Source organism: Camellia sinensis, chromosome 11 (genome assembly GCF_055761805.1).
Source record: "Camellia sinensis isolate YWXY chromosome 11, ASM5576180v1, whole genome shotgun sequence".
In the NCBI taxonomy this organism is placed as follows: Eukaryota; Viridiplantae; Streptophyta; class Magnoliopsida; order Ericales; family Theaceae; genus Camellia; species Camellia sinensis.
In genome coordinates this window covers 44,702,138-44,716,330 of record NC_138971.1, presented here as the reverse complement: position 1 = coordinate 44,716,330, position 14,193 = coordinate 44,702,138, and positions in this window count along the sequence as shown.

Below are 14,193 nucleotides of genomic sequence, written 5' to 3'. Positions count from 1 at the left end.
AGCTAACTCCCAGTAGAGATATGCTAAACATAATATGAGCAATAACTAAAACATTAGCACTTGATAAATGTTTATTAACAAACTCAACTTATAAATGTGGCTCAGAACCTGGCCAAATAACAGAAATAAGATTACAACTCATGCCAACAATACTACAAACTGTCATTTTACGGAAATTGCATCCGCGGGATTTGGCACCCATGTATTTTCATTCTCTTATGGCCATTTTACGAATATTTCATCCGCGGGACTCGGCACCCATGTATAGATATATTCGGATTGCCATTTTACGGATATTACGTCCGTGGGATTCGGCACCCATGTGTAATTATATTCAAATGGCCATTTTACAGAAATTTCATCCGCGGGATTCGGCACCCATGTATTCAAATACACAACTTGATTAGTTTCAATTCACCTAATCATCATGCAATGTCTACAACAATCAAGACTATCCTCCACCGATAGCCCAAAGCAATTATTTCTAAACAGATAATAAATGCCTCAACTCAATTTCATAACAAATGTCATTAATTACACTAATGACCCAAATACACCCAATTATGACATTTTTTCCTTTAAACTCAATATTGACCCAAAGGTCCAAATATTGCCAACAACATCAATAATCTCTTTTTAAGACCCCAAATATATATATATATATATATATATATATATATGAGTCAAAAAGACAAAACCCCTATTTTGAAATATAATACATTGCAAACCCTAACTTCTCGAACCAAACCATTTATACAAAAACTCTACATTTAGGTTAAAGATCATAAAGATGAGTAGGAATCCCTACCTCAAGAGATGAAGCTCAAAAGAAATGATGAAGAACTCGAAAATGCTCCAAATCTCAAGATTCTCGGATCAAAATGTAGCCCTCAACGATCAACACACTTTTTACAAAGGCCCAAGGATAGGAAATCACTCATACTAGATCAATCCTAAGAGAGAAGGAAGAAAGTGGTGAGAGAAGCTCTCAAAAATGGCTTTTCGAAAAAGTAAGAGAGAGAGTGGAAGTTGAAAAGTGATCTAAAAAGACCCAGCTGATACCTGATATACGTATGACCCGCTCGAGCGGAGAATAGGACGCTCGAGCGTCAAGCACAAAAACATGACCCACTCGAGCTCAGGAAGACCCGCTCGAGCGCCAAGACACAGGAATAAAACACATTCGCTCGAGCGCAAAAACCAGTTCGCTCGAGCGTAGATTCTCCCCTCCCAGTATTTTTACAAACAAAGAACCACCCGCTCAAGCGCCAAGATACCCGCTCGAGCGTTAACCGCTCGAGCGTGAAAAACACACCTGCAGAAGTTTTGCAGAGGCACGAAGTGCTGAGAGTGTGTAAACCCCGCTCGAGCGCAAGAATACCCGCTCAAGCGGACGACCAAGAATCAAACTCCGCTCGAGCGCAAAGGTACTCGCTCGAGCGTACCACTAAAAATCTGGGCAACAAGGAATAGGACTAATGCTCAACCAACTTGTTCGAAACACGCCCAATACATCTTAAAACTCAAATACACGGAATTAAAGGATAACAACAAGATATACAACCACCAACTCCACGGAACCTAAGTCCGGAATACAACAATTAAAGGAAGAGGAACCGGGATCGCTATAACCTCCCCCCCTTAAAGAATTTTGTCCCCGAAATTAAGTACAAGTTTTTTTTTAAAAGCATGTTTTCTCAATTACTAACATTATTACAATGTAAAATTCAACAACTTGACCCATTACCGGTCATTCCATCTCTGTTCAAGAGGCAAACTTCCAACATAATTTCCAACATGCATTATTAACATGCATCACAAAACAAATTCAATGCCAAAATTATATTTTCATTTCTACAACAGAGTTAACATATACAATGTTAAATAAAACTTCCATTACAAGGCAAGTTCCACAATATTCCCATAAACCAAAACATTCACAATGTTTTACAACTTAAGACATATTTAATGCTCTTAAATTTCATCAATATTACAAAGTCCCAATACATGGTTAAACATTTACAAAAAGTCCGGATATTTCTCACGGACATCCACCTTACGTTCCCGAGTGGCTTCCTCCACTCCGTGATGTTTCCACAAAACCTTTACCAAGGGAATGGTCTTGCCTCGCAAGACTTGATCCCGTCTATCCAAGACCCGTACCGGTCTCTCCTCATACGAGGCATCCTCATCTACCTCTAAGTCGGCCCAACCCAACACGTGCGATGGATCCGGCTCGTACTTCCGAAGCATACTAACATGAAATATGTTATGCACTCCGGACAACTGCGGCGGCAAAGCTAAATTGTAAGCAACCTCCCCAATCCTCTCAAGGATCTCAAAGGGACCGATAAATCGAGGGGACAACTTCCCACTCTTTCCAAACCTCATCAAACCCCGCCTAGGTGATATTTTCAAGAAAACATGGTCACCCGCCTCAAATGCCAAAGGTCTCCTCCTACGATCGGCATAATTCTTTTGGCGACCCTAGGCTGCAACAAGTCTCTTACGGATAAGCTCAACTTTCTCAGTCATTTCCCTCACCAACTCCAGGCCCAACAAAGGTGCATCACCCACCTCGGCCCAACAAACCGGAGACCTACACGGTCGACCATACAAGGCCTCAAACGGCGCCATACCGATACTAGACTGAAAGCTATTGTTGTAGGCAAATTCCACCAAGGGCAAGTGCCTCTCCCACGTCCCACTAAAGTCAAGGATACAACCCCGAAGCATATCGTCAAGGATCTGAATAGTACGCTCGGATTACCCGTTAGTCTGAGGATGATAAGCCGTGCTAAAGGTCAACTTAGTGCCCAAGGCACTCTGCAAACTCTGCCACAACCTAGCAATAAAACGAGGATCTCTATCTGAGACAATCGTTACTGGGACCCCGTGCAACCTCACTATGTCCCGAATATACAAATCGGCAAGATGATCTACCGAATCTCTTACGCGCATAGAGATAAAGTGCGCCGACTTAGTCAATCGGTCTACAACCACCCAAATAGCATCACTACCCCGCTGAGTCCTCGGAAGACCTACAACGAAGTCCATAGTGACATGCTCCCACTTCCACTCGGCAATAGGCAAGGGTTGCAACAAACCCGCTGGCCTCTGATGCTCGGCCTTCACTTGCTAACAAGTAAGACACTTAGACACGAAAACTGCCACATCCTTCTTTATACCTCGCCACCAAAACTGATGACCCAAATCACAATACATCTTAGTGCCTCCCGGATGTACCGCAAAGCGCGAATGGTGAAACTCTCGGAGTACGTCCTCTCGGCAAGACTCTAGCACAAATGGACGGCCTCGATATCTCACACTCAGGTCGAGATACACAGTCAAACCTTCTTAGCCTTCCCACTGGAGTTCTTCTCTCGGAGGGATTCTACTTCAAGGTCACCTCTCTGTGCCTCTAACACTCGAGTCACAAGTGTAGGCTGTGCAACAACAGAAAACAAGGCCGCAGTCTCAATGGATTCGCCCAGAAACAAATCGAACTCGCCAAGTGCACCTAACATCTCCCACTCCTGGATGGCTATACAAGCTACATCACTAATGGATTTCCTACTAAGGGCATCGGCCACAACATTGGTATTTCCCGGGTGATAGTGCAACTCAAAGTCATAGTCCTCAATGAACTCCATCCACCTCCTCTGCCTCAAATTCAAGTCCCTCTGTGTAAACAGGTACTTCAAACTCTTATGATCCGAGAACACCTCGAATTTCTCACCATACAGGTAGTGTCTCCAAATCTTCAAGGCAAAAATTACTACTGCTAGTTCTAGGTCATGAATAGGGTAATTTCTCTCGTGAATCTTCAACTGACGTGAGCCATAGGCTACCACTTTCCCCTCTTGCATCAAGACACAACCCAATCCCTCTCGTGAGGCATCAAAATAAACTGCATAACCCAAACCTCTCTCCAGAATAACCAATATCGGAGCGGTGGTCAATCTAACTTTCAACTCTTGGAACGACTTTTCACAAGTCTCACTCCATACAAATTTGACTTCTTTCCGCGTCAATCTAGTCAATGGCGAAACTAGTCTAGAGAAATCTTTCACAAACCGGCGATAATACCCAGCTAATCCCAGAAAACTGCGGATCTCAAAAACGCTCTTAGGCTGTGCCCAATCTTGCACTGCCTCAATCTTCGATGTATCAACAGACACCCCTTCCCCGGAAACCACATGGCTTAAGAACTTGACCTTTCCTAGCCAGAACTCACACTTCCCAAATTTGGCATACAGCCTATGGGCTCTAAGCAATTCGAGCACCACTCTTAAGTGTTCCCCGTGCTCCTCCTCCGAAGGCGAATAAATCAGAATGTCATCCACGAAAACGACTACAAAGCGATCTAAGAATTCTCGGAATATCCGGTTCATCAAATCCATAAACACTGCCGGTGCATTGGTGAGCCCGAAAGACATCACCAGAAACTTATAGTGGCCATACCGCGTGCGGAATGCCGTTTTCGAAATATTCTCCTCCCTGACCCTCAGCTGATGGTAACCCGATCTCAAGTCTATCTTGGAGAAACAACAGGACCCTTTTAACTAGTCAAACAAGTCATCTATACAGGGCATAGGGTACTTATTCTTAACCGTAGCCCGATTCAACTTCCAATAGTCGATACAAAGTCTCAAGGCACCATCTTTCTTTTTAGCAAAGAGGGCCGGTGCTCCCCACGGTGAAACACTAGGGCGAACAAAACCCTTATCTAGCAACTCCTAGAGTTGAACCTTCAACTCATTCAACTCGACTGGGACAAAACGGTAAGGTGCCATAGAAATCGGTGCTGTGCCCGACACTAAATTAATAGAGAACTCTATCTCTCGATATGGTGGCAAACTAACAAGATCCTCGGAAAAAACACCTGAATACTCGCAAACCACTCTCGGTAACTCAACTCCGGTCTCATCACACTCACTACTCATAAGGCTAGCGAGAAGACCACTAAGCTCACTCTGCCCTCGTGGATCATACACTGGTGGCAACACACTACCAACCTGATCCCCCAAGAAATGAAAACACTCCCCGCTCAAGGTACATACTGTGACCCTCTGGCGATAGCAATCGATAACTGCCCGGTATGACGATAACCACTCCATACCCAAAATAACATCAAAACCCGACATGGGCATAACTACAAAAGGAAATGGAAGTCGGCTGTCGGCGACCTCTATGTCACAACCTCTACATCCGTGTTTCAAAATCAATTCGCCCCCAACAGGCGATATAACACAAATAGGGGATGCTAACCGTGCTAACTCCAACCCCAAAACAGATGCGAATACAGTAAATATAAAGGAATGAGATGCACCCGTATCAATCAACACATTGGTAACCGAGTTGCAAAACAAAAAGGTACCTCTCACAACAGTGGGAGCATGTACAAGATCCTGTGCGGTAATAGCATACACGCGCCCTATAGGCCCCTGATCCACCTACTCACCTCTCAGAGCAAAGAACTGATGCACAGACTGAGACGATGAAGCCCCTTGATTGGCCTCTGAGCAGACTGTGCTGGCTGCGAACTCTGCGTCTGTCTCAAACCAGACGTACCGGGTGTACCACCCAACTGCGGACAGAACCTCTTCAGGTGTCCTGTTTGACCACACTGATAACAAGAGGACGATCAGCCTCTGCCTTGACTCTGGCTCTGAGGTCGAGCTGAAGATAAAGCTGCTCCCTGACCTCCTCCCCTCTGTGGGCAAGTTGGAGACTTGTAACCCAGCTGACCACATTTGAAACAGGTGAAGTCCCCCTGGCTGCCTTTTCCAGAACCTGAACTCGGCACTGGAAAGGTAGACCTCGCTAAAGCACTACGGAACTGCTGAGGGTTAGAACCCCTCTGCCTCCTACTATCCCCCTGGCCTTCCTGACTCCTCTTGGAGCCCCTCACCCTCTCATCTTCCTCCATCATAGACTCCATATGGGTCGCGGCATCCACAAGACGCCCATACTCCCGGATCATGGATCCCCCAACCCTCATCTTGAGGTCGTGCCTCAATTTCCTTTCAAACTCAATACAACGGCGTTCCTTCGACGCCACGAGCTCAAGTGCGAACCTGGACAAACTGGTAAAGGTGGCCTCAAACTCGGCCACTGACAAACCTAGCTGCTTGAGCTGAGAGAACTGGTCCCTCAGTTTTTTCCTGATAGTTGGGGCTAAGTACTTCTCCTGGAAAGCATTTACAAAAGCCTCACAAGTGCCAACAATATGGCCCCTCGTGAACTTCCACCATTGACCCGCATCTCCCTTTAGCTGGAAAGATGCCAAGGTCACCTTTAGTAACCCGTCCTCGATGCCAACCATCTCAAATGTCTTGGTCATCTGCTCTAACCACTCATCAGCCTTGAGTGGCTCCTTTGGATCCCCAACAAACTCGTCTGGATTAGACTGGAAGAACTCCCTCTTTTGAAAGGAAGGCCTTGCATCAACAACCGGGGCCTGAACCTGGGCCTGAACTGGAACCTCAGCTCTGAGAATGCCCATAGATTCCCTCAAAGCATCGGTTATCCCACGGACTAAGGCGCCCATAGCCTGCTGACCTGCTAGCTCGGCCACATTGGCCTGACCAACCCCTTCCTGCTGCGCCGGAATATCATCCGGTAAAGGCATTTCCTGCCTCCTAGGCCTACCTCGCCTACCACCACGTCCTTTTACTGACATCCTGGTAACGGTAATGAAGAATATTAGCACATTCATAAATGTGCCGAAACTAAAACACTCGCGTCCTAATGCATGGACAACTGTAATTCACTTCACGTAAGCACATAATCACATAAGCACTTATGAATTTCATTTCTGGATAATGATAGTCCCGAGTCGTTACTAGAGTTCTGGTTAGAAACAGCATTGATCAAGTGCTTTTCCAACAAGACTCATAGAAACCCAAGGATCCAATCAACATCCTAAAAACTAAATCCCATACCCAAATAGTCACATAAACATGTTATCACATAAGCATGTAACACTACATGTAAGTCTCTGTCAAGCGAGACGAACCCATTGTGGTACTAACCACTTCCCGCGTACCCAAAGTATTCGAACCTGGTACGCTCTGATACCAAGTTGTAACACCCTCAAAAATAAACTCATCATAGCATACATTCTCGATAAGTAAAGAGTTATTATATTATAACCATCAGAGTATTCTTACAAAATGTATTACATGTTGACAATAAAAGTAAATGCCCTATAGGCTTACAACTTTCCAAGTCAACACTTGGTTACAAAAGGAGAGTACTAACTCTATACAAAAGAAGCCCTTGGCTTGATATACATGTAATACAAAATGTAATCACAAAAGATGTCCCAACCACTAAGCCTCTCAAGCTACGTCCTTGGAGGTGGCATTCTACCTGTACCTGAAAATGATATCCCTTATAAGGTGAGCCAACGCCCAGTAGAGATATGCTAAACATAATATGAGCAATAACTAAAACATTAGCACTTGATAAATGTTTAACTTAACAAACTCAACTTATAAACATGGCTCAGAACCTGGCCAAATAACAGAAATAAGATTGCATCTCATGCCAACAATACTACAAACTGTCATTTTACGGAAATTGCGTCCGCGGGATTCGGTACCCATGTATTTTCATTCTCTTATGGCCATTTTACGGATATTTCGTCCGCGGGACTCGGCACCCATGTATAGATATATTTGGATTACCATTTTACGGATATTACGTCCGCGGGATTCGGCACCCATGTGTAATTATATTCAAATGGCCATTTTACGAAAATTTCATCTGCGGGATTCGGCACCCATGTATTCAAATACACAACTTGATTAGTTTCAATTCACCTAATCATCATGTAATGTCTACAACAATCAAGACTATCCTCCACCGATAGTCCAAAGCAGTTATTTCTAAACAGATAACAAATGCCTTAACTCAATTTCATAACAAATGTCATTAATTACACTAATGACCCAAATACACCCAATTATGACATTTTTTCCTTTAAACTCAATATTGACCCAAAGGTCCAAATATTGCCAACAACATCTATAATTTCTTTTTAAAACCTCAAATATATATATATGAGTCAAAAAGACAAAACCACTATTTTGAAATATAATACATTACAAACCCTAACTTCCCGAACCAAACCATTTATACAAAAGCTCTACATTTAGGTTAAAGATCATAAAGATGAGTAGGAATCCCTACCTCAAGAGATAAAGCTCAAAAGAAATGATGAAGAACTCGAAAATGCTCCAAATCTCAAGATTCTCAGGTCAAAATGTAGCCCTCAACGATCAACACACTTTTTACAAAGGCCCAAGGGTATGAAATCACTCCTACTAGATCAATCCTAAGAGAGAAGGAAGAAAGTGGTGAGAGAAGCTCTCAATAATGGCTTTTCAGAAAAGTAAGAGAGATAGTGGAATTTGAAAAGTGATCTAAAAAGACCCAGCTGATACTTGATATACTTATGACCCGCTCGAGCGTCGAATGGGATACTCGAGCGTCAAGCACAAAAACATGACCCACTCAAGCTCAAGAAGACTCGCTCGAGCGCCAAGACACAGGAATAAAACACATTCGCTCGAGCGCAAAAACCAGTCCGCTCGAGCGTAGATTCTCCTCTCCCAGTATTTTTACAGACAAAGAACCACCCACTCGAGCGCCAAGATACCCGCTCGAGTGTGAAAAACACACCTGCAGAAGTTTTGCAGAGGCACGAAGTGCTGAGAGTGTGTAAACCCCGCTCAAGCGCAAGAATACCCGCTCGAGCGGACGACGAAGAATCAAACTCCGCTCGAGCGTAAAGGTACTCGCTCGAGCGTACCACCAAAAATCTGGGCAACAAGGAATGGGACTAAAGCTCAACCAACCTGTTCGAAACACGCCCAATACATCCTAAAACTCAAACACACGGAATTAAAGGATAACAACAAGATATACAACCACCAACTCCATGAAACCTAAGTCTAGAATACAACAATTAAAAGAAGAGGAACCCGGATCGCTATAAGTTGACACTCTACATGCTATAGATTCATGTATTCAATATCCTTGAATGTATACTTCGCATGTGCAATTTTTGTATAAAACTAGCAATTAAGGATGTAAAGGTTGAAGGTTTCATTATATTTACATTGTGAATGTTGGTTATAGTATTTCTTCTTGATGGACTATTTCCGGGGCTTTACATTTAGCGACAGTTTAAAAAAATAGTCACAAAAAAATGTCACCAATTTTCAACTTTTAGCGACAGTTCGAAAAATTTGTCACAGAGAAATGTCACTAATTATAAGTTTTAGCGACAAATTATAAAAAACCGTGATAAAAAAAAGTCACTAATTGTTAATTATTAATGACATGTAAAAAATTGTCACAAAAAATTTTTTTAGTGACAAATTATACTAAGACTTATTTTCAATAGGACTTAATAGTAATTAAGTTCAACTATTAGGACCTATTAGTAATTTATCCTTAAACTAACACAGGGGATAAAATTTAGGGGGAAATTATATTTCCACACACTTACTTATCCCAGTGCACATAATTTTTCAATAGACACACATATGAATTTGATTAGGTATTATTTGTCTTATTCCACACACTTTATATTCCAATTATAATCCTTAACTCAAATATTGTACATACACTTTCTATCCAAATATACACCCATAAAGCCACTGAAACCAGTAGTTAGCTTCGCCATCCCTTCTAGTCTTATTTTTTGATTGAATCATAATCCCAGTTAGAGTCATCCTCATTTCCAAATGGGTAATTCTCTTCTGTGAACAATTATCAAACACCTAGTGTCCCATTACTAATCGATCAAATTCACTGACAAAAGGAGTAACAAAATTTTTACTAAGTTTGTTATATTCAAATAGAGAAATTTCACTAACTATAGCCAGAACAATTGAGAAGTCAATGAAATTTCTCTAATTTTTAGTATAAAAAAAAAACTCAGTGAAATTTTTTGTGCTTTTCAAAATTTCATATTCATCATGAGTTTTTTTTTTTTAAATATGTATGTATATATAGATTTTGACGAGACGATTCAAAAATTATAAATTTTACAAAATACAGAGTTTCATATCAAAAGTTTTGAAATTTTGAAATACATTTCAAAATACAGCTTGTCTACAGTAAAGAGAGATGGTGTTGGACAAAAATTCGGGGTTGAAAGGGCATTCTTGACATTTATGTTCAAGTTTGCCCTTATCTTGATGGAATTTCAAATCTTAGAAACTCTAACTAGCAAACAAATTGTTATTGTTCTTAAACTTTTACACAAATATGCAGGGGAATCCCTTCCTAATTTGGGAATTTGGTCCAACAATCCAAATTCAAATTTGTTTTGCCTAAAGGTCCAGGCACAAAATTAGTATGTCCATAAGGACATAGTTTTACACAATGACTAAACTACCCTCATATATTTAAAACCATATATGTTCATTCTACTTCAAACTTGTCTGTTTGTTTGTCTTTCTCTCTAAATCATCTCTTTTTCTTTCTCTCTCTTTTTATCTGTTTGAAGCCTCCATTTTTCCAAACCCTACCTTTCTTCTCTTTCCTCCCCATTTTCTCTCATAACTGTTTCCACTGCCGCCGTCGGCTTCCCTCTCCCGATCTAAGAAAATTTCCATTGCTTAAACCCAAACCCTTGCCCTAACCCTAACTTTACCATCCTCTTTCAGATTTGATAGCCATCAGTGGTGTCAGATCGGCTAAGATTTCTCCGATCTGCCACCACAGAGAAGTGGACTGACCATTGGAGACGAAGGCGAGTTGAACAAGTCCGAGACTAAGTTTCAAAGGTAAGGCGGTATTGTAGGGCTGCGGCAAGGCCACAACAAAAATGGAGAAAGAGAAGATGAAAAGAGAGAAATGAAATAAGAGAGGGAGGAGAGCGAGAGAGAGAGAGAGAGTGGATTGAACCTAAATGCTAGAAATGGATTCTTCAACATCGTGGTGCTGGTGTTTCCATTTTCGATTTTGATTCTAACTCTGACAGTTGAAAACATCTTCACGATTTTCTCGGAGGAGAGAGAGAGAGAGAGAGAGAGAGGGAGAGATCTAAGATCTCTATCCGATCCACGAGGCGTTGCCTTAGCGAGGGTTTCTCCTATGTTCTCTCTCTCTATATATATATACACTAGATCAAGAACAAATCTATTTGTTGGTGTGTGAGTATTATTTTTATTGTTGTTGTTGTTGATAATGATGAAACACATTAAAAAAAAAATTTGGCTGATATATCAAATTTATTCAAATGGTGGAGAAAAGCTAAATAGAAAAATGGTGGAGAAAATTGGTGTCTTCTTTGGCTGGACATTCAAGGAACTGAAATAGGAAAGGGAGAGGAGATGAGATGAGAGAGAAACTGGACCTGGAGAGTAAAAATTGAACAAATAAAGGATTCTATCTGTTCAATTTTATGTCATGTGAAATTTATTGTTTACAGATTCAATTTGGGTTTTCAACTGATAGAAAAAAGATTATAAAATTTCAACATATAAATAGAATATAGCAAAAAAATTGAACAGATAGAAAAAAAATTTGAACAGACGAATAGAGTTTAGAAAAAAATTGAATAGATAGATATAACTTAAGGGAAAAAAATTGAACAGGTAGACAAAAAATTTGAACAGATAGAAAATAATTTGAACAAATAGTCAACGAAAAGTCAAATAGATAAAAAAAGTTAAAGGGTAAAATTGAAAACAAAATGTTTCCCAGTATTTTTCACCAAACTATTTCATAAAACGTGGACCTCTCATCAATAAAGATCTAATGCCTTATATCATCTTTAGATTAAATTTATCACCACTCAACCACCCTAATTTTCCCCTCTTATATTCCTGGAATCATTTTAATTGAGGAAACAATACTGTAGTTTTTTTTTTTTTTTTTTTTTTTTGAGGAATTTAAGAAAAAAAAATATTGGTATCATTGTTGTCATTTTTAAGTGTTTTTTTTTTTTTTTTTTTTTTTGGTGGCACAAATTTATATTTATTCTCGACAATTATGTATAAAATTTGGTTTTATGAAATTACGGCCATCCTGCCAACTTTTCATTCAGGAGGTGGATTTCCTTGTGGGTGCTGTTCTGCCTCGTGAAATTTATTATAGTATGTTTTGATAATTTGAATCGTTTATATTGTTAGATATTATATATATATATATATATTATATGTAAAAAATTAAGTTAGCGTGATAATTGTAAGTTATTGAATTTATCGTGTTTATCACCAAAAAATAGATTGTGTTTTTAGAAATAGACTTTATTTTTTGGGGGATAACAACCATGATAAATTTAATGTGCTACAATTATTTAATCGATCTAATTTTTTTATAATAATAATATATATAAAATACTTGACAAAATAAATAATTCGAATTATTGAAACATGCCTAATGCTGAGTTCATGGGCCTGGACAAACTTTGACATCCCCTCATGCTCATTAAAAGTCCATTAATAAGAGGAGAGATGTGTACATATCAGATGGGTTGGGCTTTTTTCAGTTTATATTTAAGTTAGAAAGTGTTGTCCGGAGTTCCTGAGTCCACCAAAAATCTCATTTAATAATGAAAATAATTTATTTTCTAGGACTTTCAATTATATAAATTAATCAAATGTACTATATTATTCAAAATGACATTTTACAAATTAATATATAAAGGGGAAATTCAATAGTATGTGTATCATATGTCCTAGTTACAACGTTTGTAATATTTGCTTATGATCTATTATGTTGTTAATTATGACTCATTATGATATTACCTATGACATTATTTTGATTATGACTCAAAAATATTTTTGACTATATCTTATATGGTGTTTTATTATGACTTATTTTTTTTTTAATTACGATTGACAATGATTTAGTTATGGCACCTTTTGAGAGTACGACTTTTATATGATACATACTTTTGAAGAGTGTGTATCACAACATGACCACTGGTTATATATATAAATTTAATGTGATTAAATTAGAAATGAAATTAAAAGTTAGAAATTGGTTAAAATTAGGAAAATATTAAATTTCTTAATTGATAATTCAATTTTGGATTCTTCATTGTAAATTTTTTTGCTTCACTAAGGATATTACTGCCTTTTTTAGTGCTAATATTAACGGAATTAGTGTCACAATTAAGTTAAATTCACATTAGGAAAGAACTCCAAATAGATGTTGTTCAGACATTGGGCCAATCTGGTCTTTATCAATCATCCGACGCTAATAATCTGTTGGGCTAAATTCGCACACGCATCCTCACTCCATTTTCTAATAGGGCCAAATTACGTATCATATTTCTATTAGTTACAGGCCTGTTGGGCATTTGGGCCTTGACCCATAAACTCTCTCCAATTACACACAATTCAGAAAAATTCCCGACTTCAAAAAACTTCAAAATAATAAGGGTAAATTAGAAACACAACGCTTGATATTTACTTAAATTATAAATTACTTTTTATAGTTTTAAAAATTATATTATGCTCCATAAATTTTTAATTTCATAATAAATAAATCCTTTTATTAATAAATCATTAAGTTAATTAACAGTTTTTAATAATGTTAAAATTTTATTTCAATTAGTAATTCAAATAATTTTATTATTGTATAGATGAACAGTTAGAAATTTCATTTTTTTAATTAATTCTGTTAAATAAAAAAACTCTTGCAGAGAGGTATTTGTAATTTTCTAAATCACAAGAAACAATTCGTATTTTAAGCAAATCTCAAAGGGTGTATTTGTAATTTACCCAAACAATAACTAATAGAGGATGACACTTCACACCAGGATGTATAGGGGTTTATTTATAAAATGAAAAATTAATTTTGAATCTTAATATTTTATGCGTAGAAAAGTTTAACAATTGAAATTATGATTGATGAAAATTATTGTCACTATGCATGATCTTATGTAAAATAGGCTCATAAAAATAATTTCTTTCAAAATTAACCACAAAAAAAAAAAAAAGGAAGAGTGTATTCTCAACCTGAAATCAAATGCTCATTTATGTTATTCAAATTTATCAAAAATTATGAATTTCATTTGCATCGAAATATTTTTTCTTAAAAAAAATAATAAGAATAACATAAAATTTTATAATATACAAATTATGATTTTGTTATAACTCATGGTGTATTATTTTGGTCATTTATCGAAAAGGTCTTTGCTAATTTCTCTTTTTTTTT